At 32.8% G+C, this 9,616-nt stretch overlaps 1 non-coding gene across 1 annotated transcript; it reads left to right on the plus strand.

The window, feature by feature from the left end:
• The first annotated feature begins 8,452 nt into the window (after positions 1-8,452).
• LOC135641884 (U6 spliceosomal RNA) lies at positions 8,453-8,551 on the plus strand. Its single transcript, XR_010497823.1, has one exon. It is a non-coding gene; the product is annotated as a U6 spliceosomal RNA (small nuclear RNA).
• The last annotated feature ends 1,065 nt before the right edge of the window (positions 8,552-9,616 follow it).

Below are 9,616 nucleotides of genomic sequence, written 5' to 3' on the forward strand. Positions count from 1 at the left end.
AATAATTCACTCGACTCATCGATTGTGGATGTACTAGGCCACTACGTCGTAGTCCTCAGATGATACAGGGGGATCCAATTCTTTGGACATATCTGTTCTCAGTTATCAGACACCTATAGTCCCTCATCTATTTAATATCCTAGAGACCATATATCAGGCATGGTGTTGTCAGGCTCATACGGTTTCTCCTCGAGTATCGCTCTAATCAGATTCTCTCGGAGAACTCTTTCTCTCTTGATTCGAATGACCTTAGCTAAGGATTTATCTTAACAAGAATACGCAAGATATTCCTTTCATTATACCGAGAGCGGATGATTCTCTATCGACACTCAATAGTCATCACAATGTTGACTACTACTCTCAATGACCGACTGCACTAGATCTAGAACTTCTAAACCTATAAGTCTGGTATTAAAGAGTGGAGTACTCATACAGGACATTCTTAGTGTCTCAAGTCTAAGGACCATGTATACTACCGAGACGATGGAATCGTTGTCTCACAATGAGGTATAATCAACCATTCAACATTCCGTAAGCGGATCAATAAGTAAACTCATTCTCTGATTAGCATCTGCACTGTATCCCTAGTGTCCCCACATGAGCAGCTATGAGACCAATCGCCTCCATCATATGAATGGGTATATAGTACATTAGTTTATTCAATTATCTCGATATCCCTCTCGAGTAACCTATGACTAGGATTATTTAGGATTTGTATTTAAAGGTGAATCGGTCTCATTGTCATGATCTCATCACAATCCAATTCTCATTACACAGATCCATGGACATCACAATATATATATATATATATATATATATATATATATATATATATATATATATATATATATATATATATATATATATATATATATATATATATATATGCAACATGCAATATAAAGTGAGAGAATACCATAATAATAATAAGCAAAAAGATTGTATGTCATATCACACGTGCTATCACTCACATGATTAGCTTGCATGACACCTATGACTAGCAACTACATGTTCTCTATTTCAGTAAAATAAGACATTTCATCACCTTTATAAGTTCCTTATTGAGATATGATTATGTATATCTAAAGAAATATATATTTTATTATCCTAATCATAATACAAGGATAGTTGAATATGGTAATATAAGATTCCTAAAAAATCTATCTATAACTATAAACAAGCTTCTAAACAATGATATAAAAAAAATTTATAATACCATTACTTTTTTCAGATTTAAGAAAAATATTATTGATTAGTATTTATATTTAAAAGCTAATGAGAACTAGTTTATTAGTCTTATATGTAGATAATATTTTGTTTGCTAATAGTGATCTTGGTTTATTATATGAAACCAAGATATTTTTTACTAAGAAACTTAAGATGGTTGATATTAATAAGGCAACTTATGTTATTGGTATTAAAATGTTCAGAGATAGATCTCATGAGATATTTAGTATATAGCTTTGTTTAGTAAATAACAAAAGTAAAAAAAATTTATGAAAGTAAATGTTTTTAAAATAACTTAGAAAAGAATCAAATAAAAACAAAGATTCTTTATGTGTGTTCAAACCTATACTTGATCATATATCAGTTTTCTAGTTGAAATACTAGGTATATATTAGAGTTCTTCAAGAATAAAATGTTAAAAAATTATAAAAGAATAAAATAAAATATTTAGAAGGGATAAAGGATTATATGCTCATATACATAAAATTAGATAACTTGAAATAATCATAATTTTCATATATCGATTTTATAAATTATCTCGATAGTAGAAAGTCCACTTTATGTTTTAGCCACTGATCAAACTTTATTACTATAAAATTTTATCTTAGGATTTAGGGTGGTCAGATTTAATTACCAATTCGCTGAAGATACTTTGTGATATATCTCAATAGTTTTCATCTTTAAAAGTAGCAAGTATTCTAATAATTCTACATATTATCGTACAAGTACCTGATGGTTAGAAAAAAAATTTAGAAATAATTCATGTAATTAAGAACTTGAGTTTTATTATTTTGATTGTTGATCCATTCAATAAAGTTTTACAATCTAAAGTATTTGAAAGAATAAATTCATATGGTTAGGTTCATATATAACTTATAAAAGATATAATGATGCATGTTTGAGTAGATATTATAATAATTTTTATTTCTTATATAACTAAAGTTATTTATTTTTGCTATCATGTTCATATTTGTGTGCATATATTATTGTTGAATATGATAATAAGATTATCTTGACAAAAAAAATTATATGAGTCATTTTGGACTACATTAGGAAAGACTAATATTATTATGGTATATAGAATGAAGTATGATATTGATGACATACAATCGTTATAACTCACATTAGTAATCAAACTTAATATAATATTATTATATTTATTAGACTTATTGGCTCATTTTATAAAATTTGTACACATGTGGAAAATATTTTTTCAAAGGTTCAAAATCTAATTAAGTAAGAATATTTTTAAATAATTTTTATTTTATTTGTTTTGATCTTGAATTCTTTATGACTTATTAATTAATGAATCAAGTGGACGAATATTAAATTATGTGATCATATTTAATTGAATAAATTATATTATATATCTAATTGAATTTTGATTATATTTATCGACTAATAGAAAGAAAGTCTGATTATAATAGAATTTCTTAGAAGATGATCTTGATAAGAGGGACTTTCTTAGTTACTTATCGTAAGCCCTCTACTCTTGCTTATAAATAGATAGGACTTATGGACTCGATGTGTGATGTTACGTTATAATATGCATTAAGAGATTACAGATATCTCATCTCCATTTAGTCTTTATTTCATTGTTTATAGTGGTCCTGTGAAGGATAGGAAGAGAGTATAAGACAAATTTAGTTCTTTTTAAAATCAACATCGTTGTTTCTTTTGGATTTAGAGGAGAATGCGAGTTTAGTTCTTTTTATAAATCAACATCGCTGCTTCTTTTGGATTCGATGACAGTGCATTTATAAATCATATAAATTTTTTTTGAATAACATCGAAAGGTATGCAATCATGATCTTGATCTATTGTTGTTTGGTTTTGATTCTGATGTTAAATTTTTTTACATAATAGAAATATGATTATACTTTCTATGCTTATAATTAGATCTAATGTTTTGATAAAATTATTGTTGAAAAATAATCACCCACTACATATAAGTAGCTATACATTTTATCTATAAAAAATTGCTTAGATACGTTCGTTGAAACTCCATGAGACAAACTCTCAACTCAGTTACTGTTGAATATCACAGGGATTTTATCAAACTTGTTTTCCACGTAAGCTTTATAGCCAGCACTACTGATACCAGTCACTTTTTATACCAATCGTATCACGAAGATTATCCTAAATCACACTGACTTTGTGATATTCACTCTTAGGATAAACGATCAAAACTGATATTGATACCAGTGCAAGACATATGAGCTTGGGTTACTAAATTAAACTATTTCTTCTTTGTTAAAGATGAATCATTTGGAGAGGATAGAACAAGACTAGCTTTGTTATCAAAATAATACACTCACCTTTTATGTTTTTTTTTTATATAACAAGGTGTGAGCTCCACTATGGTCTGTTCTGCATGAAATTATGTAACTTAGATCAGTACTTTATACATAGGTAAGTGGAACTAACAGAGAGAGAGATGCATGAGTGGCCTTTGCATGCCACTGTCCCCAAAATATTCCTGACCTTTCCTTAATGTTTTATATGCTTCTAACTCAACATGCCTCCATATCAATACTGTACCAATGTACCATCAATCATAGATAATAAGGCTTGACGATAGTTTACGTTGATCAAGGCCAGTAAACAGAAGATTTAAGTCTGTAAAGGTCCTGCGTTGAAGTTACGATACACATCATGAGAGCCACATTGCACCGAGTGCTGATCTTTTGGTGGGGGCCATGACGTGGAGAATCGGGTTATCTTTTGGGTGTCAACCGAATGCCCGACAAAAATGGGGTCCACAGGGTTCCACACGCCTTCACCTCCACTTAACCTGAGCGCGCGTGCGCCCGTGGAGCCCACCCACGTTCCAGTTGGGAAGTTAGTAGCGAGCCCGGTGGTAGCAGACCGCGCGTGTCAGTTTTCGGTTACCCGCCGTTTTCCTTCTTCCTGTTTCTTAGTGCCATCGATGCTTGTGGAAATTAAGATCGGTAGATTAGCATATGGTGCACTCATTGAGTCGTCATGTGACTGCTGCACGTGGAAAGTGTTTCCAGCCTCTCCCTCTCGGAGAACAATGAATGGATGTGTCTATATACTGTTCAACATTCTTTATAGGACTGTTGTCATGTAAACATTCACGAATATTGAATATTCTTTTTAGGTAACTTAAGAATTGGTGGGAGAGGAAAGGGATTACACTAAGATGATTATACAAGACCTAAAGTTCGTATCTTCTGGTTAAAATAATCTTTATTTTAAATTAAATTGATAACGAACTTAAATACTTGTAATTTTGAAAAAAATATATATATACTCTTTAATTAGGAAACTAGCATGAGGTAAAAACATATAAGTTGGAGCTAGCCTTCTAATAAAAATGCAATCGGCAAGGTCCTCTTTTGATATTCAAATTAGATATGATTTTTTAATAATTTTTTTTAAAAAAATTATCATATCATACAAACTAGTTCAGATATTTCGATCAACATAAAATCAAATATTATTATAAAGAGGATTAATAATGAAAAACTTTGAATTTTTAAGGGTACTCAAAAAATTCTACTTGTATAGTGTTAGAAGCATAATAATTTTTGTACTTATAAGATTGCAAAGCATATTTTTTTTGTTTTAATATAGATCCTATCATTTTAACTCGGTGGTGATGTGTTGATGATGTGATTTTGACGATAACAGTATTTCCCAAGTTAACTCGGTATTGGTCAATGTGAGTCGAGAGCTACGAGGGTGCCATAAAGTGATGCGTCGATGAGATGATTTCGACAATAACATATTGTAACATGCAGTGAGCTGATTAGCCTATACACAAATCCAACATTTGATCTCTCTTAAGGCTACTAGATTTTGAAGTATATAATTGTAGAACAAGGAGTACTATCACAAGCCAATCGTCCATTTATTGTTTTAGATGATACGAAACAAACTAATGTTGACATATACAATACATATTAATCAAGTAAAAGATGATGTTTTATTATATAAAATATGCTATCCAGTCCTACACAAAAATAATAAAATAATACAAAACTAGCCAATAAATCTGCCGCACTATTAAAATAAAATATGTCTTTTTTTATTTTTACAAAAAATATAAATATTTAGTAGAAATTTAATTCGCATATTAAGTTGATGCTAAAAAGCCACCAAGTTATTAATGCATTACCTACATTTATGACCGAAAATAAGTAACCATCATAACCAATGGAGAACAAGATGTAACATGAAATGCTAAACCACATCTAGAGTATTACAAAGACCTGTAGTTTTAGCAAATCTATTCTGTATGTAGATTACTTCCGGGAAATAGGTTCATCTAACATTAATGCATAACTCATTTGAAATTGTTACTTAAGGTCATATAGAAGAAATAGAAGCAGAAGCGTCAGAAAAATAAAACAAAAGAAGAAAAATTTTGTCAGTTTACTGTATACTGTAGTAATAGTTTTAAGAACTTTGCAACTGTAATAGGAGCTTTAATGAATAAGAAAGTGATGGTGACTATGATTCCTGCAAAATAGTTTAGGATATGCTGCTGTTTCTCTGCAAGCGTGCTTCATGGGAACGGTGTAGCGAGTGGTCCAGAAATCTTCCATCACAAATCATAGTCTGTGGCGAAATATGATAGTTCTGACCTCAAACATCTTATCATGGCAACTGGCTGGTGTTTTCATGTTGGAGGCCGCATGCTGACAAGCAAATGCACTGAGAAGGAAAGGACTGAGACTTTTCTTGTAGGCGTTTGGTGGATTGCTTGAGCGGGTGATGCAGAGGAACTGACATGGGTGCATGACAGGTTGTGAATCAAAAACAATTACAAACACAAAGACTTCATGCATGTGATAATTAGTGGTGGTGACACAGGACATCATGGAAAGAGTGGTAACTACTTAGCTAAGCAGGTGAACTGTTAGTTCCGTACGTAAGCATGCATGCAGGCACGCATTACAGGGTGCGTAGGCAGGTACTGGACATGGCTATCTTGCTTGTTTGGAACAGTTTGCTTGGATCTGCATTGGTTCTCCGGGAGCATTATCTTTTGGTGCTCATGAGTAATGATGCCTCTCTATCGTTCCAGGTCTAATCACGAAGAGAGAGAGAGAGAGGGGGTGGAGGGAAGAGAAGGCAACGGTTGGAGTCAAGTCCTACTTGATCAGTACCCTTTTCCGATGCAAGATGGGAGGAGAGAGGTCATTTATTGCAATCGAAGTGCATGGGAATTCTCAAACATTTGTAGATTATGGTGATGTCGCTGAGAAGTTATCATGAAAACATTGGAGACCAATGAGGAAGCAACGTCCCATCGCTGTCGCTGCACTGCAGCGCAAGTGAGAGATTTTTTTGGAGCATCTCGTGCTGTGTGATCATCAAGTGCAAACGTATGAGAAAAAGTTGATGCTTCAGTCAACCTCATCCCTGTACACAGGCCGTAGGTCTGATCCATGAGAGAGTTCTTGGGAGGGGAAGTACGCTCTCTCTTTCTGGACTCACGAGACAACGTAGCAAGTAAATGGATCTCTCTCTCTCTCTAAAAGTTACCATGACACATCATGGTTGCCGTCGACTTCAGCACATGCCTATGCTTCTGATTTAGATTTGATTGTGTGTAAAACTGATGACTGCGCTCATATTTAATCATCTTTCACTTTGGTTTACAGAGAAGAACAGATGAGTGACAATTAAACCTCTGCGCAGGCCCAAGTCCTAACTCCTAAGAAAGCATTTGAAACAGTTGAGTTATGATGAGGCCCTGTCCTAGCTATGCTATTGTCTTGGTTTCTGTCTTGCTCGAGTTGGCATTATCCTTGACAGTAGTTGGACTGCAAATATTTTGGTTTTGTTCCTGCTTGGGTTGAGAAGATTTCTTTCTTCAAGGGAAAAGGACTTCCTCCAATAGAGAACAGACAAACAAGGGAAGAAAGAGAAGAATAGGAGTGGGGTGGGTAGAGAGAAATTTTACAAGATAAATATTATCATAGAATAATACTAGAAAAATGACTAATTGGTTTGAGAACATCCCAAAATTTAATTAGGAGAAAAGTCAAACACCCCAGATCTAGTCAAAGTCAAGCATGAGATGAATAAAGCTATCTATGTGTGTTTTGGACGAGTTGGCATGGACTTGTGGGGGTCGCAAATACACAGGATATATTACAATATAGGAAGACACACTTCCTCTCCATCATTCCGCACTCTTAGAGCTCACAAACATGTAGCTTCCTTTTGGAGTATTTTGTGGCTAATTGTCGTAAGCGAATTTTGTAGCTTGATAAGCATGATCTTGACTCGTTATCGACGACCCTTCAAAGTTTTTTACTCCAAATTGATCTATGATGTTTCTTTTGGGGGGAGACACTAACATTCTACAAAAAAATAGATATGATTGACTCTATTCTCTTCATGATAGATTGACGATCAAAAGTAAAAAAAAATTCATAAGCCATCGTGCTCGCACCGATGACGATAAAGAATGACTTTTCAAGTTTATATCATCCTCTTCTCTTGTGAAAAAAAAAAAAAGAGCTTTTGATAGACATGTTTGGTCATTCCATGTTGATCAATTACTAGCCATTAAAAAAATATTTTTATTGGTTATCTATAGCAACCAAACTATTTCTAAATTATTGATGATGGTTGTTGGATTGGCAAATATTGATCATAATAACTAAAAATTAAGAACAGCTTATTTAATCATGATAATAAGGAAAACAATTTAAAATTTTAGATTTAATTATTTTATAAATATCATATATGATATTTTGACTATTTTTCTCCGAGAGAGTGTTTGAATTGAGGTTAATTCAAAATATCATAAAAAAATTTAGTTATATTTTAGATTTTTTTATCGACATTTAATATAATTTTTTTATTATTAATATTTAAAATTTATAAATTAATTTTGAGATCTTACCTCACCAACAGTTGATTGCACGATCACCGATTGTAAATTGATGTCATGCATCAAGTACCGGGTGGCCCCGTTGCCAGGGCGCGTGCCGTTCCAACACACCGGTCATCTGCCCACCGTCTCGCATGCTTCCGTTAAATGAAACAGAAAGCAAGAGACATTTCCGTCGTCAATCCACGATGTTTTTTCTCCTTTTTGTGATTGGTGCGTACGCTGATGACCGCGATGATGATATTACGATGCCGACTACATAGGCAATATACGTGGTCTCTTCCTCTTTCCCGCTGTCATGTTTGGCGCATTTCTCATCAGTCACTCATGTTTACATGCAGATTCTATTTCTCTTCCGAGACATCCTATAAAATTGAAATGATACAGAGAAAATTAGTATGATTCTTGCATAAGGATGACACGCACATGCAGATTCTAGATCTTGTGCTGCTACCATTTATAAAAATATTTGTTTATCAGAAAAATATTTAATTAGTTTGAAATTTTTTGAATCTTAAGTTTTTTTTAATCATCTTCATTCTATATAGAAGTTTAAACCTTATAATCTTAATTTGTATAAACTCTCGTTCACCTGTTGCATATTGGTGAGTACGAGAATATATGAATTTTGGTATTAATTTATTTTCATAACATCAAATAACAAATACTAAAATTTATAAAGGCAATCATGTAACATCAAACGTGGATCAGAGAAGCAAAGAAAAAAGGAAAATATATAAAAATAATAATAATAGATCCAACTTCAAAGTTTCTCTTGTCATAGTAAAATTTCTAAATGTAAACAACAAATCACCTTAACGAAGATATTAGAACGTAATATATGATTTTTACTTCTAGGATATACATATGTTGGGAGACGATATTGGGGATAATTGAATAAGCCTAATTTGGTTCCAACTCATATGCTCAAGTAACATTTAGAAGCAATCGAGGGGATTCATCCGATCTGATGTCAATCTACGTAAAGATCATGGTTGGATAAAATTCCCTTACATGCTCAAGTTAATAACAAAATAAAAAGTCATGAGTAAATTGAGAGAAAAAATAGAAGATAACAAAAATTATTAAAGAAGCTTTAGCTTGAATACAGTAACATATTGGGGAAATTTTATCTACTATCATGCCCCCGCAAGATGGTGCTCTTGTCAAGGATACCAATCTTGGATTGATGCAAAGAAAATAGTTTACGAGCCAGATGCTTCGTGAGTAGGGCAAGAGCATATCGTTGCTACTACTATTGTTATTGCTGCGACAGCGACAACGACGATGACGACAATGGCTATCCTTGATTGGGGGTGAACATATCTCCTATCAAGACTCAAAAAAATATTTTTACAAATAGAGATAATAATTGGTTCTTGGTTCCTTTTAACTCCACAATCCATATGAATTAAGCATATTTATATTAAAAAAATCCCCTTGCTATAAATCATAATAGTAAATGTAATATGGTCGGACAAGTACATGGCCGAGCCCATTATACTATTTCAT

Source organism: Musa acuminata, chromosome BXJ3-6, assembly GCF_036884655.1.
Source record: "Musa acuminata AAA Group cultivar baxijiao chromosome BXJ3-6, Cavendish_Baxijiao_AAA, whole genome shotgun sequence".
Classification (NCBI taxonomy): domain Eukaryota; kingdom Viridiplantae; phylum Streptophyta; class Magnoliopsida; order Zingiberales; family Musaceae; genus Musa; species Musa acuminata.